Genomic DNA, 17,445 nt, shown 5'->3' with positions numbered 1-17,445 from the left:
TCCCGTTATGAGTAATCTGGGAGGTGCGCCCTCTAGTGGGTATCAGGAAGTTGCGCGCTTCAAACTGCGCACTTCAACAAAGATTCCGTTCGAGAAGCTGTTCCTTGCCGCCGTTCCGCGTCAGAAATTCATGACGGGAGAAGTCGGAGTAAGGAATGATAGAGAGTTTAGAGATAGAAGCAGAGTATCTCAGAGACTATTGTGAACAGTAAATTTCTCGCAGTGCGCTCTCACAGTCCAGAGAGGCAACAGCGTTTCTGACAGAATTCAGTGGTTCAGTGTTCAGACCGCCCTACATTCTGAAGGGGCAAGAGGTTGACCAGCGAGAACGTCATAGCAGGTTCCAGAGAAAATCCTGAAGACTCGACTTCAAGAAGTAAGACCTTCTATTCGGGAGAAGAGGTTGCAGAATTCGACAAGTAAGGTGTTAACGCTCTAAATAACAGAAGCTTTCTTGTACAAGAACTTAATTTGACTTCCTTACGGATTGTTCCTGGACATCCCCCTTGCGCTTCCCCTCTTTTTTCCCTCCCCTTTCTTCCTCCCTATTTCCTTTTTGCGCGTTTCGGAAAAGGCTGGATGGAATAATTCCTTCTACTGCTTTAAAGAATTCCAACCTTCTAACGGAACCCCCAAGACCAAGTCTGGCAGAAGGCTTCACAGGTATTAGTTCAGTCAGAGAGAGAGAGTAAGAGGGCTTCTCCGTGGTAGTGAGACTAATGTTTGTGTATTTCTTCACAGCAAGAAGCTCAGCCAGATATTTATCAACATTATAGAAGAGGGGCAAATACCTTGGCTAGAACTGGTAGGACAAGTTTTGTTTACCTTTAAGAACAGTCTGCGTAGTGAAGAAAGGCTTGTGGTATATTCTCTTTCTCTCCCTCTTGTGCGTATTAGGCACCTCCAGAGTAGACGGCAGGAAGTATAGCAGTCTCTCGAAGATACAGGTGTCAGTCAGAGTTAAGGTATTCTCTTCTCTGTCCAATTCCCCTTTCCGTTCTGCTGGTGGTCTTGCTCTTGAAGCGAGGGTACCGGTGGAGGGGTGATTGGGACATTTGTCACTACTGCCCCCGCGAAGAGTTGGAGCACCAGAGCACCGTGACACTAATTTGCATGTAGCCAGGTTCTGAGCTGGGATGGTGCAGTGAGCTAAAAAACGGTGATGGATCAAGCCCTGATCTGTTGACTGGGTAGGAGTGTTCTGCTTAATTCAGATACTCTGTCCATCACCACCCCCTTTTCTGAATCGTTTTGTCCACCATAAGCGTGGATGGGTATGCTCAGATGTGAGTCCCATGCTCACTGCACCATCAGGATTCAAGCAAGCCGGGCCGAAGACGGCTGTAATGCCAGAAACCGGTCCCCGGAAGCTTGCTTCCTTTCCAGTAAAAGAATTGGCTTGGTAGTTTGGTCTGCCCTGTTCCCACGATGCACTGGGCCAGGGACAGACTAATTTGCATGTAGCCAGGTTCTGAGCTGGGATGGTGCAGTGAGCTAAAAAACGGTGATGGATCAAGCCCTGATCTGTTGACTGGGTAGGAGTGTTCTGCTTAATTCAGATACTCTGTCCATCACCACCCCCTTTACTGAATCATTTTGTCCACCATAACCGTGGAAGGGTATGCTCAGATGTGAGTCTCTTGCTCACTGCACCATCAGGATGCAAGCAAGCCGGGCCGAAGACGGCTGTAATGCCAGAAACCGGTCCCCGGAAGCTTGTTTCCTTTCCAGTAAAAGAATCAGCTTGGTATTTTGGTCTGCCCTGTTCCTATGATGCACTGGGCCAGGCACAGACTAATTTGCATGTAGCCAGGTTCTGAGCTGGGATGGTGCAGTGAGCTAAAAAACCGTGATGGATCAAGCCTTGATCTGTTGACTGGGTAGGAGTATTCTGCTTAATTCAGATACTCTGTCCATCACCACCCCCTTTTCTGAATCATCTCTCTGGTGGCCAGCAGCAGAGGAATTTGCGACGCATTATTGTCGGTCTGGAGGCAGAATTCGGCGTGGTTAGGATGAGTTTGGCCCCAAACCAGCCTCCACGGCACAAGTCATACACTTAAATTATGTGGCATTTTCCGTTCAGCCTCCTTGCATTTAGAAGACTGTGGAGGCGACCTGACACACTCAGATGCCCAAGTTGCTCTTGTCTTGACGATGACAGAGCTGTTAGTGGCGACAGTAGCAGGGGTAAGGTGGATATGCTGCCTTCCGAGGGAGCCTTGTGCACAGTGAGGCAGTTCGTGCTTGCTGGTAATTGAGACTTGGACCGCCCCGCCGTCAAGCGCTTTGGTATATTTTTGGCCTGGCCTCTTGAGCATCCTTTGTGCCAGGGACAGATGAGAGGCTGGAAGTTGCTTTCAACAAAAGACGCACGCTTGCAAGCTGGACTTGAAAGCTCGTACACAGGCAGCACAACACCTGGAAATATGCTGTATGAGATGCCCATACACTCTACCAGTGGGAGCTGGGGCGCAGGGTTATTAAGATAACTATTAACAGGGATAGGCATGCTCCTAGAATAATAGCGCCGCAGTGCCAACGATATTGCAGGCCTCAGCAGTAGACATTTTTTTTTCAGGATAGTGGAAATTGTTGTAACAGGCCAAAAAGTGATGTAGAGGCACGGTGTCTAGATAATAAATAATAGAGTATAGGTTGAGGGCATGCCCATCATGAGCATTTGTGAACTTTTGTTGTTAGGCTGCTAGTTCATTTGATCAGCTATCGCAGGCAAGAGAACTTTCGGGGCAAAACTGATACTCCAGGGGGCTAACAATTTAATTGGATGCCACTTTCCTTAAGGGTCACAGCTGCTAACCGGGAGCCCGGTTCCAGTCTGTCCCTCGCAGAAACATCCTGTGGTGCTGGGCAGATAACCTATTCTAAAAAAACAAAAAACAAAAAAATATATATATCTGGTCCAGTGGAAGGCAGGAGCCGAAACGCGTAGACCGTCCTTTTTTGATGCACGTTATATTTGCACTGGTGTGTAAATAATAAAAACGCTAAAACCCAACTGTTGCTGTGCCGTGTCCTTTGATCTGCAAGAAGTGGAGAGAAGAAGCTGTGGCTATATATATATATATATATATATATATATATATATATATATATATATATATATATATATATATATATATATATATATATATATATATATATATATATATATATATATATATATATATATGTATATATATATATATATATATATATGGAATGTCAAGGAGAGAAAAGCACCGGATCTCACTGGAGGTAGAGGTGGCTCATGAGCCCAACTGCCCCCGATAGAATGAGGGACCAGGTTTGAGTCACAGCGCCTGATTGCAACTCTTTTATATAGGGCACTTCAACAATTAGGTCCCTGGGCCGAGTCCGTAATTATATATTTTAGACTTCAATCTCCCTCTCACTGGGGTTTGGGTCCTGTAGATGGACACTTAGGTTTGTCATTGAAAGTCAATGCAGCACAAGTTTTTTATGCTGCGGCATCAGGGGAGGTTAATTGGGTTCATTAACTTTACTTTGCCAGCCACAAGGTTACAGCAGTGGATTAAGAAAGATGTGGTTAGTCTGATTTCGGTCTGAATGTTGCTAGGGTAAGGATGGGTCTGTTGACCAATGTGGGGTCAATTAAAAACAGGTCACTTCACGATGGTGATTGCTAAATGATTTCATGAATACTTGCATCTAGCGACGCAAACACGTCCCAGACTCACACAACGTATAACAATGCATTCCAAGGACTTTGTAGGCAGTGAGTATATAATTACTGATATCTGACGTGGCACAGAGCTTCTTCTTCCAGGGCAGAATAGGTAGAACAGGGTACTCGGAGACAGGGTAACCAAGGTCGACTTCTGGCTTCGACGGTACAAAGTGATCCCTGGCAGGTCTTAAAATCCCTCTGGAATAAATAAATGAAATATATTGTGCAAAACAATTTAAAAAATACCAATGCCTCGAAAGGCTATCTTTTTTAGACATTCCACAGCTTGATGTCCAGGTTAAGGCCAGAGTGGCAGTACCCGGACCTGAGGGAAGCCTTGCTATTCAAGTAATGAGCCAGATAGGGTGCTTTGACCACTTAGCCTATGACCCCGTACCTCCCGCAACACATTTGTGTTTGGCTGGCTACGCCTTGATCCGCAAGCGTGGCACATTTCCACTAATGGCGATGAATTCACTGAGGCAGTACAGGCCATGTTGTTTTTAAAAAAAAGTATTTATGCAGATTTATATAGCGCAAACTCGACCCAAAGGTATTGGAGCGCTTTACATGAGCACCCGTAACGTTACACAAGGACACATTCAGGCATGGGGAGATTAAGGGCCATATTATCTAGAACGGCAATAACATTATCACCGCTTTAGCAATAGGGGCTTGATAATATGCCCTTTGCTAATTCCCATGAAAGCCCAGGGGGCATATTACCAACAACCAGCGATAATTATCGCTATGTTGGTTTAGCGGCGATATTTTTATCGCCGAGCTGCGGCGATTTTTATCTCTTAGGAACCTTGCTATTATCAAGGTTTATCTCCTAAGCGATAAAAATCGGCTGAAATGCATGAATATCGCTGAAAAGTCAGCGATATTCATGCATTACCGAGCTAATGCTCTTAGCCATGTTATCCACCTATCATTGGATAACATGGCTAAGAACTGCTCAGGGGCAGGTGTTAGCTTTTGGAGATATTTGCGCTTAGCGCGAATATCTCCAAAAGTTGGTAATAGGAGATAGCGATGTTAGCGACTGTTTCCAGTCGCTAACATCTTGGCACGCCCACTTTGCATGTCATTAGTGATAAATATCACTGACATGCAAAGCGGGGCCCAAGATGGTCGCTATCTCCTACTAGCTGTCGCTAACTGGTGTTAGCGACAACTAGGTAATAGGGAGATCATTTTAAAGCCAAAAAAGCGGAGATAAACCCCCTTGATAATATGCCCCCAGGTTCTGAATATCACTCCATCCCTGTTTCAAACGGAGAAAGAGTGCAGTGGAGGCGGCACAAGGTGCCACAGTGTTACAACGTCAAGAACTAAGGGGCTTGTGATATGGGAGTGATGCAGTGAGGGTCCGCAGTACACAGTGTGTGTAAAAGGTTTGCTCATATTCATGGTTTCCCTTTGTGCAGCTGTGCTAGGGATCAGTATATTGTTTTTCTGTCCATTTAGTCTTCGTATTTTCCCTTGTGTTTTCCCTCCCCTATCAGTCCATAAGGATCTATTTATGCCGCGGATTAGAAAGTATTTTCTCTGTCCATAGGCTGTTCTTCATTTCCCTGGTGGCAATGGTCTTCCTTTTATTAGCATTATCCACTAACCAAACCTCTGCTCATTGCTTTCTCTTTTTTTTTGTTCATCGGCTTCTCTTCTTCCTCTTTATATATGTTTATAATAAACTCCCCTGTCATACTGATCGCTGAAAGCCTATCGTTTTCTGAACTGCTATTTTGATCCCAGTGGCAGCACCTCTGAATTAAGTAGGGAGTCTGGTTAAACATCGCCTTTCATTTTAATCTTATGCTTTTTCTGGGGCTTCGCAGCATTAGCTCACTAAGATATGTTTAATCTTTCTTCAGTACACTCATTTGTGTCAATCCGTTAGTGCCTTTTTAAACAAGTGGTGACATTTGCATGAGTTACCCATTATCAGGAGTACTGTGGCAGGGCGTACCCCACTCCAAGTGGGGAGAACTGCTTGAATCGGAGGCAGGGCTCAAGACCTATAAAAAGAAGTGGGGGGACTGACCAAGTAAGACAATAAGCAAATAACCTCATGACGTCATGACGTAGCACAAAAAAAAAGTGTCATTTAAATTATTTGTGTACATACTGGGACAGACTAACCAATCTGACAGACTTACAGTGTCTGCATTTATATACAGGGACAGCAAAAGGTAAAAGCATGCCTCTCTTAATTACCTGTGAAGAGAAGGCAAACTGTGTGCCATTGTTTCCCTCGCTGGCATTTACATTTAAATGTAAGGTTCCGGGCGCTTCCCAGTCAGCATATACAAGCAAAAGGAGGCCGGATGGCAGTAGCGGCCCATGGTCGGAGTGCTGCCGGGTGCTGACGTGGGGCGGGGGAGGGCCAGTGTGGTAGGTAGTAAACTACAGATTATGGCCGATTAGAGGTAAGTAAACATATGAATAAATAAAACAAATTTTGATGCCCCTCCCCCACCCCACGTCAGCGCTCGGCAGCACTACCACCACGGGCCGCTACTGCCGGATGGCCCTTTACTTCGGCCCAGCTGGAGGTGAAAAAATGCTCCCTCACTGCCTGCACGTTGCAGCTGGGAATGGAAAGCAGGCAATGTGCAGGTACTGCTGAACGTGTCCCAGTGTCTGAAAATTACACTGGGACACGTTCAGCATATTTCTGTGGGGCCCAACTTCTTGGCAGGGGGGACGGCGTCCACCCTAATAAAAGAGATGGGGGACCCTGTGCACCTGCGTGTACCTCCGACTCGAGCCCTGATCGGAGGGGTAAAGAGTCCATGCAGAATGCAGATGTGTCAAACAGAAACATCAGCCTTTTAGAATTCTAAGGTTCTTGAGGTGATGCAGAGAATCACAGAGACTTGGAAGAGATATGAAAGGGCTGATTCCCACCAACCATGCATACTGTAAGGAATCGATCTACCTTTGCGTACCTGAAGTTTAATATAAGAAGCTTCTAGGCACTATACATGAAAACCTACATCACGTAGCATTTTTAATAAATGTAATCAGATACACAAAAGAACTCCCATATTAATCAGTTTGTTCATGTCAATTGGTGTTGTGTAGCTTCATGTGGATAGTGAGGATCAATTGAGGAAGGCTTAATCTCTTTGAATTTGATTGCTTACATATACTTTAGTACACCAAAAAAGATAGTGCTGCAAAGTAGGTTCTGATTCTGAATAGAAGGTTATTTTCCAGTCCCTGAGTCAGTCGCGGTTGGCATGACTTGCCAGTGGGGTGGCGGGTACTGAGTCGCACCGGGGTTTGTGGGGGGATTTTAAAAAAAACATACCTTACTGGGTCCCACACCGACTCTGCTCCTGGCCGGGTCCCGCGATTTTCTGCTGCTTTGCTGCTTTCCTGCTCTCCTGCCTCTGACAGGAACAGGAAGCAGTAATCCTCCCTCCCCTCCCCTAAGCCAATCACAATGCTGCAATGGCAGCGTTGTGTTTGGTGAGGACAGTGCCCAGCCGTGCACCTATGGAGAGTCCATTTTCTCTATGTAAGCTGCACACAGCCTACATAGAGAAAATTCAGAGTGCGCATGACTGGTTTGGTTGGCCCCAGAAACAGTTAGGGCCCAAAGCATTGGGCAAGCCACTCCTACCCGAAGCCCATCCGCCTGTCCCCAACCAAGCATACCCTTCAGCTTTCTCGCAGCACGAGAAGCAGAAACATAAAATGCTATTTAATGTTTCTGCTTCTCACACTGCGAGAAAGCAGTGGGGCGACACTCCTCCGCCCTTATGGAGGAGCCGCCACTGCCCTGAGTGTTTTCAAGTGGTTTGTTAGTAGTGGTAAATATGCATCTACCACTGGCAATAAGGCACTAACACAGTCTAGGGCTCAGAATAGTCCTCAGAAAATTATTCCCATGCTCTTGGTAGCTTGGCTGAGAACAAGTAGGCTTAACTTCAGAGATAGGTTTGTAAAGCATCTAAAACACCAATTCAGACAATAATTAAGGCACACAACATAATAAAAATCCAACACCAATTTAAAATGACACCAAAAGGTAAAAAATAGAATTTAGGGAACCGAAGATATGAATTTATAAATATTTAGCACTATATGGCAAATAGAAACCTACAGCGCCTATTGGGACATCTGGTCACGCTAGCCTGGGACAAAGTCAAAGTATCAGTCTGACTGCAATGGAGTTCTCTGCGGCTATCCATTGCGGTAGGCCTCGGTCAAAGTTTTTACCTTATGAATTAGAAACTTTTCTAGAGCTTTTTTTGCCGGGGTCCCTCGATGCTCTCCATCAATCCGCATTTGGTGAGAACTCACTGTCTTGCCTTTCAACGAGCTATCGTCAACTATGGAAGTCAGACCTCTGAAGCTTTTCAGAAGGACGTACCAGAGATCAAAGCCGGCTCACTTTTGAAGGTGGGCAGTGTCACTCTCGCGGTTGGAGCTGGTCAAGTCTTTTACCTTCGGATTTAGAAACATTTGCAGAGCTTTTTATCCTGGGGTCCCTTTATGCTCTTCACCAGGCCAGGTTCGGTGAGGGTTCACTGCCTAGACTTTCAAGCAGCTCCCTGTCAAACTCTAGAAGTCGGTCCTCCTGAGATTTTCAGCTGGATAAACCTGGAAGGAAGGTCACTTGGATGGCAAGGTCAGGTCGGTCCACTTCTGGAGCTTTTTTCAAACTTTGCTCCAAAATTCTGGAACTTCTTCCTGAAGTTACTCTGGGGGTCCAAGTGTGTCCAAAACATACTCTAAGGGTCTGGAAGCTCGAAGATAGTCCTTGGAAGTTTGGGACTTCTGTTGCCACAATCCACTTGGTCAAAACCCTTACAAATCCACCAGACGCACTCCAGGCTGGGGATTCTTGGTGGTTGTTCGATTTGGGGGTCTCTAGTTGGCACAGGTAGGTACTAGTTACAGATAGGGACCCTTTCATCTAGTCAGGGTAAGGGGGTACACTCCTAACATAACCCATGCTCACCCCCTTGGTAGCTTGGCACGAGCAGAAAGGTTTATCTCAGAGGCAGTGTGTAAGCATTTGTGACCAAATACAGTAACCCAGTGACAACACTACAGATGGACACCACACAGTTGTATATTAAAAAAATAATTATTCTTTATATAGACTTAACACAAGACCATAAACAACAAAAATCCACAATACTGTACTTAAAATGGTAGTTTTAGCTTAGTTCTGTTCAGTTCTTTAAATGCAACACTCTGAGCCAATGCACCTTACGATGCGTGACGCTTCCAAAACAAAAGTGTTGCAGCGATGGAAATGCGGCAAAGTTTTGGTGCAAAGAAATAAAGACGTGAAGATCCTCCAGATGCGGCACGCTTCTTTGATGCTGCGAGAAGTTTTGCGTCGATGCGTCAGATGCAGGCGCGACACCCTTGTTCAGAAATGCAACAACAATGGCTTTGGTGGCAACACTCTTCTCCCTCGATGCAAGACACTTCCGCTCAATGCGACAACTGCAGCGGCGACACCCTTGTTCAGAGATGCAACAACACCGGCCCTGACGGTGACATGCTTCTCCGTGGATGCAAGGCACTTTTTTTGATACGGTGCAATGCGTCAGCTGCAGTGGTGATATCCTTGTTCAGAAATGCAGCGACTTCTTCGGTGCGAGACTCTTCTCTCGATGCAGTGCAATGCGTCAGCTACAGCGGCAACACCCTTCTTCAGAGATGCGATGGCAGTGGCAGCTGCTGTGACGGCAACCCACTTCTTCCTCTTGAGTCACGCTTCCAGCTCCTTGCGACACGCAGTCCCTCAGAAGGCCCCAAAACAGCAGCAGGCACTTCCAAAGAAATCTTGGGGAGCTGGGGGTTGAAGTCCGTTGTCCCTGAGACTTCAGCAGAGGGCAAACTCTTCTCTCAAGCCGTTGTAGATCCTTACAAGTTGAAATAAAGTACACAAAATTCTTTTCTCCTTCCGTTTGTAGTCAGGCAACCACTGCAGGCTAATCTCCCAAGCAGCACTTCAGCTTAGGAATAGTCTCTCCTCAGTTTCTTCTGGTTCCTCTCCTCAGTGAAGGTTTCTTCTTGTTTGTCCAAAAGTGATCTAATTTCATGGGATCAGGGTCCCAATATTTATACCCCAAAATCCTTTGTCTTCTGAGGGCAGAGGGGCCTTTACCCAGTCCAAACCAGTTCTGGAGAACTCTGTTGACAAGACTCCTTCTTTCCTTTCACAGTGTAGGGCATAGACATCAGACCCCCCACAGGAGATGGAGCCAGCATTGTGGAGGGAAAGCACAGCCCTTGAGCACTTTGTTGACATGATTCCTTTTCTTCTTTCACAGTGCAGGGTAGAGACATCAGCCGCACCACAGGAGGTGGGGCCAGCATTGTGGAGGAAAGGCACAGCCTATTCAGGTCCCAGGTGCAACTCCTCCCTCTCATCTAGATGCAGATCTCTCTATTCACCACAGGGCTGACTCATCCTGTCTCCTGGAATCCCCTAGCCCTGTCACTCAAACTCCAGACAAGGAACACACAACCAAGCAGAGGCAGGCTTGGAAAGTTAGACAAGACAATACCTACTTTCGAAAAGTGTTATTTTCAAACACAGAATGTTAAAATCAACTTCACTAAAAGATGTATTCTATCATTCTGAGGTACGGCATACTAAACTTGAATTTCTATTCTGTTCCCTGGGTCAGTTAGGATTATAAGATGTAATAATCTTACTGCCCATTCTGGCCTATGGAGAACAGGTAGCCTTGCAATAGTGAAAAAATGGCTGTAATTCACTATTAGGACATGCCACACACATCAGGGCTTCTCCTAACGTATACTTACAATACACCCTGCCCTTGGGCCTACCATAGGGGTGTCTGATATGAAGAAAAGGGAAGGTTTAGGGACTGGAAAGTGGGTGCACGTGCTCAGTCAACATAGCAGTACCAGACTGCACATAGACTCTGCAATGGCAGACCTTAGACACATTTTTACAGGCTGCTTCTGTGGGTGAGCCAACCAGTGCTGCAAGCCCACCAGCAGCATTTGGATTACCAGCCCTGGGCACTCCTGGTGCACTGTACTAGGGTCTGACAGGTAATCCAAACCAACCAATCATGGAATCACAAATTCATACATCAATTTACAATAGGGAACACTCGCACCGTGGCACTGGACCGCAGTGGCACAATGCCCAAAGCATCTAACACCAGCAAAAACACATGAGGCAACAGCAAAAAAGGGAAATGGAGACCCACGCCAATGGTGCCAGGTCTAACAGTGGTGATGGTCAAGTTGAGCGCTGTTAACCTGTAGCTGGCAGAGAGTCCACTCTTTATTAGACTTGAAGCCAGTTAGGTCCACAGGGCTGTAGTCCAAGATTGTGCAGCAGGCGCAGTCAGTCAGAGTGCAGGGCCTAGTTGGTGCAAATCAAACTTCCTGCATGGACCCTTCTAGTTCTCTTGTTTCAGGTTGCAGATCTGAGAGGCTCTGCACCTTTCAGATACTTATTCAGTATTCTCTGGGGTCAAGCAGGAGAGCACTCCTGTCCAATGAGGTGCAGGGCAAGACCCTAGTGCATGACCATTTCCTCCAAGGTGTAGCACAATGGTCTCCCAGAAAGCACTATTCTTCCAAAATTCAATATGGCTGAAGTCTCAGCAGAGAAGCAAGAGCTAGCTAATCCAACCTTCAGGATGGCTCATCTCCATCGTCTCCCTTCCCCTGGCATCTGCACATTCCTTCCTGAAGCCCACCATCTGTCTGGATTCAGAGGGGATATGTGTAGATGGACCTGGCTTCTTCAGCCTGCCCCCTTCTTGCTTTGAAGCTCATTGTTTACAACCCTTGCTCCGGCAATCCTGTGTTGTAGAACCCTCTACTCCCAGATGGGTCCTCACCTGCGGTTCCACTTATCACTTCATTAAAGCAGCCTGGCTAACCCTCTTAACTCTGATAATCAAGGGAAACCAGAGGAAGGGTGAATTTTAGCTTACAGACAAGAAAGTCTTATAACATTTGTATCTGCACATTTTAAGATAAATTCAGCAACAGCATATTGTTGGATTTATCAATACCATTCTCCTAAGTTCTTGAATGATTTTTTCTGTTGTCCCTTGCAGTAGTTATGAAGTCATAAACTAATGTAATGTCAACTGATGTGGCTGGAGATCTACAATGGGAAAAATGAAATGTCAATTTCTCCAACACCTGGGCCTGAAAACTGCTTTTATAAGGACCCTGCTTATAACTACATGACCCCTATTGAAGTACCATGAGAATAACATAAAGGGCTATACCTACCAATAGCCCCAATCCCATTACCCAATAATCAGTCAGTTGGCAGTGAAGAGAGTTCAATCATGTATTAAGCAAAAATACTCTATAGAGGAGCCTCTCCAACCCTCACCCATCAGGTGCACGGGGAAGACTGTTGGCTCACATTCAAACATGAGGTTATATACTTTTCAGTTCAACACATATAATCCCTGTAAAAGGAAAAACACCAGTTGGCCCTCAAGCTCCAGGAAAGGACCATATATGGCACACATGATTAGTTCAAAGCTTAGCTATTTATTACTGGGGAGGTCAGGAGGGGTGACTCCCTTTCGTCTTGGTGCCCGGGAGTGTAGGCACGGCATCTCCAAGAATGTGCTTATCGCACCCAAAACCAGATGCGACCTTGAGTCTCAGGACAGTTGAGTAGACAGCTTACGTTCAGCTGCTCCCAGTAATTCAGATGAACTGGGGCTTGACAAATGTCGGAGACTAACACGTAATCACAGCCCGAGTTTGAGCATAAATTCAAAAATGGCATCTGTATGGTTCTCGGCCAACTCAGTTAGCAGTGTTAATGCAAGGACTGAATAAATACTGTCCTCCCTGCGAAAGCAATATATATATATATATATAGCGAAGAGGGTACTTATAGATGCATCATGCTAACGCAATATGGTCTGATACTCCTTATGTAGGAGAAATCTATTTTTTATCCCTCACTATCCCTGGGAGGCTTTAAGGATAGATACTCACCCCACGGTGCTCCTAGCACAAAAGTCAGTTTTGGAAGGCATTCTACTACAATGAGGGAAGTGAAATGTGCAATCTACCTTTCCCCAAGGTATATAAAACTTATTTTATAAGGGTTCTCCTGACCCCCACCCCCCACCCGTGGGGCACATAGGGGAGACCCTAGGGCTACCAAATATGCCTAAATATTTTAGCGTCTCAATTTTTAAGTGCCCCTAACACCAAAGTCGAGATTGGACACAGTTTAAATTTAAAAGCAATTCTGCTATAGGGGCTGTTTTTTGAATGACCTCAGACTCTCAGCAGTGCACACATGTAAGTGCAGAAAGGGCTGCTGGCCATTAACTGCCATGCCCTATTATGTACTAGATACTTAAAAGTAGTTTTAATCTCACTGCCCTATTGTGCACTAGTATGTACCTTAAAGGGGAGGCCATGACAATCATAGTGGTACCCTAACCCATAGTTTACCCTTGTGTATGTACGTGTTTCACTGTATTCTAAGTGTGTTATTAGTAAGTACTGGCCCTGAAATTGGTTAGGCAGAGACCAGGGACAGTCAAAGTCAATTATCACCAGTACCAGTCAGCAATATAAATGGGTGTGCCCAGGGCATAGGATGACTTTGCGAGACTTAGCAAACACAAATTTACAGAGGAATCAGAATCCAAGTCTTTTCAATAATGATCATGCCCCACACTTTTCAAGTGACACATTTCTGGAGCTAACAGTGTGAAAGTTGTTGAGGAAAATAAGCAAGAAAAAAATGCTGCTGTTAGAAACAGTGTGGTAAACACTAGCTCCATACTCAAATGCCTATTTTAACCACAACACCTCGGAAATGAGGTATTGACTCTACACATTAATTAATACACCCTAGGGTAGCCATACTCACTGGCCTACTTGTAATCAGGATCTAAGTGGAAAACACTGCCCTGGGGAACAATATGCACCACGTTTACTATGTCACATTTGTGCCACATTGAGTTGATTAAATTAAGAAACAGAAATGAAAGCCCCATCTAGTAGAATAAAGATGTTACTGTGACTTATTTGAATCAGTCACCCAATCTTACTCCTCTTCTTACAACAAACCAATGATAGAACCCTATCATGAACGTCAAATCACCCAAAGGCCATGGGTAGCGGAAGTGACATCACACGCCATTTGACCTTTCAGTCAAGTAATCAATCAAATTCTTCTAAAGCGCAGCTACTTACCTGTAAGGGTATCAAAAATCTGGGGGAGGGGGGCTACTGATCCGTCTAGGCAATGTGGTTTAGTCGAAGAGCCAGGACTTGAAGTCCTTCCTGAATTGGGGCAGCAACGGTGAGTGACTGCAGTGGAGAGGCAGGGTGTTCCAGGTGTTGGCGGTGAGGTAGGAGAAGGATTTCCTTCTTGCCCCGGTCTTACTGATCTGTGGGACGGTAGCCAGGGCCTGTTGGGCAACGTGGAGGTGTCTGGTAGGTGCATGGAATGAGAGGTGGTGGTTGAGGTATGCAGGTCCTGCGTTGTGGAGGACTTTGTAGGTGTGTGTGAGGAGCTTGAACGTGACCCATCTGTTGACTCTGAACCAGTGGAGTTCTCTTAGGTGTTCGGTGATTTGGCTGTGGTGGATGATGTTGAGGACGTGTCTGGCTGCAGCATTTTGAATGTTCTGCAGTTTCTTGAGGAGTTTCTGGGGGACGTCGGCGTAGAGTGCATTGCAGTAGTCGAGTCTGGTCTGCTGCTGATGAGTGGGTGGGTGACCGTCATTCTGGACTCGATAGGGATCCACCTAAAATCTTTCAAAGCTGGTGAAGAGAATGAAAGCAGGATAAAGAGATGGCGCAGATCTGGCGGTTCATGGTGAGTGATAAGTCCAGTATGATGCTAGATTTTGTGCGTAGTATGTGGGTGTGGGGGTGTTCCTAGTTCAGCTGGCCACCGGGAGTCATCCCAAGTGGAGGTGGTGGGGCCCAGGATTAGGGCTTCAGTTTTGTCTGAGCTTGAGGCAGCTGTCTCTCATCCAGGTTGCACCGGCCTTCATCCCGGTATGAAAGTTGCTCCTGGTGACTCTGGGTTTGTTGGTGAGGGAGAGGATCAGCTGGATGTCGTTGGTGTAGGAGACGATGTTGAATCCATGGTTCCTAACAATGGAGGATAGTGAGGTCATGTAGGCATTGAAGAGGGTGGGGCTCAGGAAGGAGCCCTGTGGCACTTTGCAGCTGTTCTCTGTAGGTTCTGAGATGAAAAATGGTTGTATGACTCTCTGCATTTGACTGGTGTGGAAGGAGCGGATCAATTCTACGGCTTTATCACGGATACCGGTGTGTGCAGTCTTGTGCATAAGGTGCAGTGGGAGGCTGTGTCGAAGGCGGCCAAGAGGTCCAGGAGGATGAGGGCTGCTGTTTTGCTTAAGTCCAGGAGGTATTGGATGTTGTCCCTAGTGGCGAGGATGGTGGTCCTGTGCTGTGGTTGTTTCGGAAGCTGGATTGGGAGAGGTACGGGATGTGGTTGGCTTATGTGAACTCGGAGAGTTGGGCGTTAACAGCTTTCTCTAGGGCCTGGCTGGGATTAGGAGCAGGAAGAAGAAGTTCTTAATGTCCGATGGGTCAGCAAAGGGCTCCTTCAGCAGGGGGTTGATCTCTGCGTGTTTCCACTCTTTCTCGAATGGCCATTTTCTTTGTTGTTTTGAGGAGGATGTGATGTGTAGTGATGGCATATTTGAAAGCTGTGTGGGCTTCTGGGGCTTTGTTGCTCCTCCATCTCTTCTTGAGCCCTCTGTAGATGCGCCTAGACTCTTGAAGAGCGGGAGTGAACCAACTTCTTTTCTTTGAGTGTTGCTTGCCTGGCAATATTTTTGAGGGGATCCAGAGAATTGGAACAGTTGGAGATCCTTCCGTGGATGTTTTCTGTTGAGTCGTTGGCATCTGTGGATATCAGAGGAGGGGGTTTGCTGGTGGAGGTGGTGAGATGTTCATCGGTAACCTAGTTCTTGCTTCTGTAGGGGAAGCAGTGGGTTTAGTGGTTTATGGTGGGTTTGGAGCAGGAGAAGTTGACTTAGGGGTGGTCAATCTAGAGGAGCTTGGAGGTCTGGCTGGAGACAACGTTGTCACTAGTGGAGAAGGCGGGGTTGAGCGTGTGTCCTGCAGAGTGGGTTGGAGAGATGACTAGTTGGTTGAGTCCTGCGGTGGCGAGGTTCTCCAGTAGGATGCGGTGTTCTGGTCTTTGGGGCTGTTCAGGTGAAAATTGAAGGTAACCGTGTAGGATGTAGTCAGTGGATGTGAGAGCATGAGAATGATGAAGTCGATGATGGAGTCGCCGAAGGCTGAGTGGGGACCGTGAGGTTTGTAGACCTTTACATTTGCTCAAAAACATTTTTAAACATATACACACAATGACACATACAAACACTCTCTCACACATAAACACACTCTCACCTGCATGCCTGCACACCACATACATTTAATAGCATTTTTTACTTGCCTCTGCTGCCAGGGTGGGTCATATTCCAGCTAATTGTACCCGATTTTGTTTTTACACTATTAGTGAATAATATACTATTATTCACTTTTATTGTAGTAACAAAAATTGACAAAAAACAAGGAGAGTGGAAACCCAACCGATGTCCATAAGAATGAGCTACTAATGTGTTCCTGGAACCTCTGAGACAAGGGGTTACAAATGCAATGCCAGGGGTCAGAAGTGTTATCTATGACCCCGGGTGACACCAAAAAGACATTCATGGTGAACAACACCCTTCCCCCATTAGACGAAGATCTGGAGGTTGACGAGAGGGCACTGTCCTCCTGGCTTCTCCACGCAGCAGATCTGTTTGCCCCCTCTGTATACTTACCTAACATTAGAGGCAATGATGCCCACAAATGGTTCACTCAAGAACTTAGAGCACTTAAATTAGGGGTACGACAGAAAGAAAGACAGTGGAGAGCCACCTACTCTTCACAGGATAGGGAAACCTTCTGCGTCACTAGGAAAAGTTATCAAAAAATTTTAAATCAACACAAACTTAATTACTTCTCCACAAAAATGTTATCGTCATCCAACAAGTCCAAAGATATTTTTAATATAGTTAATGAACTCTGTGACAACGACAGGACAGCCCCTTTAATAGCTCCTACGCAGAAGCTATGTGATTCCCTGAATAATTTTTTCAGAGAAAAAATTGTCACCATCAAATCAAGCATTGCTAGTTCCCCAACGTCACTTCCTTTGGATGACGTCTTTTACAATCCCTCTGTATTAGATACCTTCCCGGCCATTGATGGTAAAACCTTTTCCTCACTTTTGACGAGGGTAAAGTCCGGATCCCCTAACGACATCTGCCACCCCCCACATCTTCTCAGAAATTGGTCAGACTATCCCTCAGGGTATTCTACCCCTACTAAATAAATCACTGACCCAGGGCAGGGTACCTACCGGCTTTAAACACGCTCTGCTAATCCCTCTAATTAAAAAACCAGGTCTGGACCCTCAGGACTCAGCAAACTATCGTCCTATATCCCTGTTGCCGTTCCTATCCAAGATATTGGAGGCTCACGTCTCCAATTGCCTTTCCAACTTTGTGGAAACCACTGGATTTCGGGAGCCAAATCAAGCTGGGTTCCGTCCAGGCCATTCGACCGAGACGGTAACCCTGGCAGTCCAGAATACACTTCGGTGCAACGCAGACAGGGTTGTCCACCAGGCACTGGTGCTTCTTGACCTGTCTGCTGCATTCGACACGGTCGACCAC

The sequence above is a fragment of the Lissotriton vulgaris genome, chromosome 1_1, assembly GCF_964263255.1.
Source record: "Lissotriton vulgaris chromosome 1_1, aLisVul1.2, whole genome shotgun sequence".
NCBI lineage: Eukaryota > Metazoa > Chordata > Amphibia > Caudata > Salamandridae > Lissotriton > Lissotriton vulgaris.
This window is presented reverse-complemented; position numbering follows the sequence as displayed.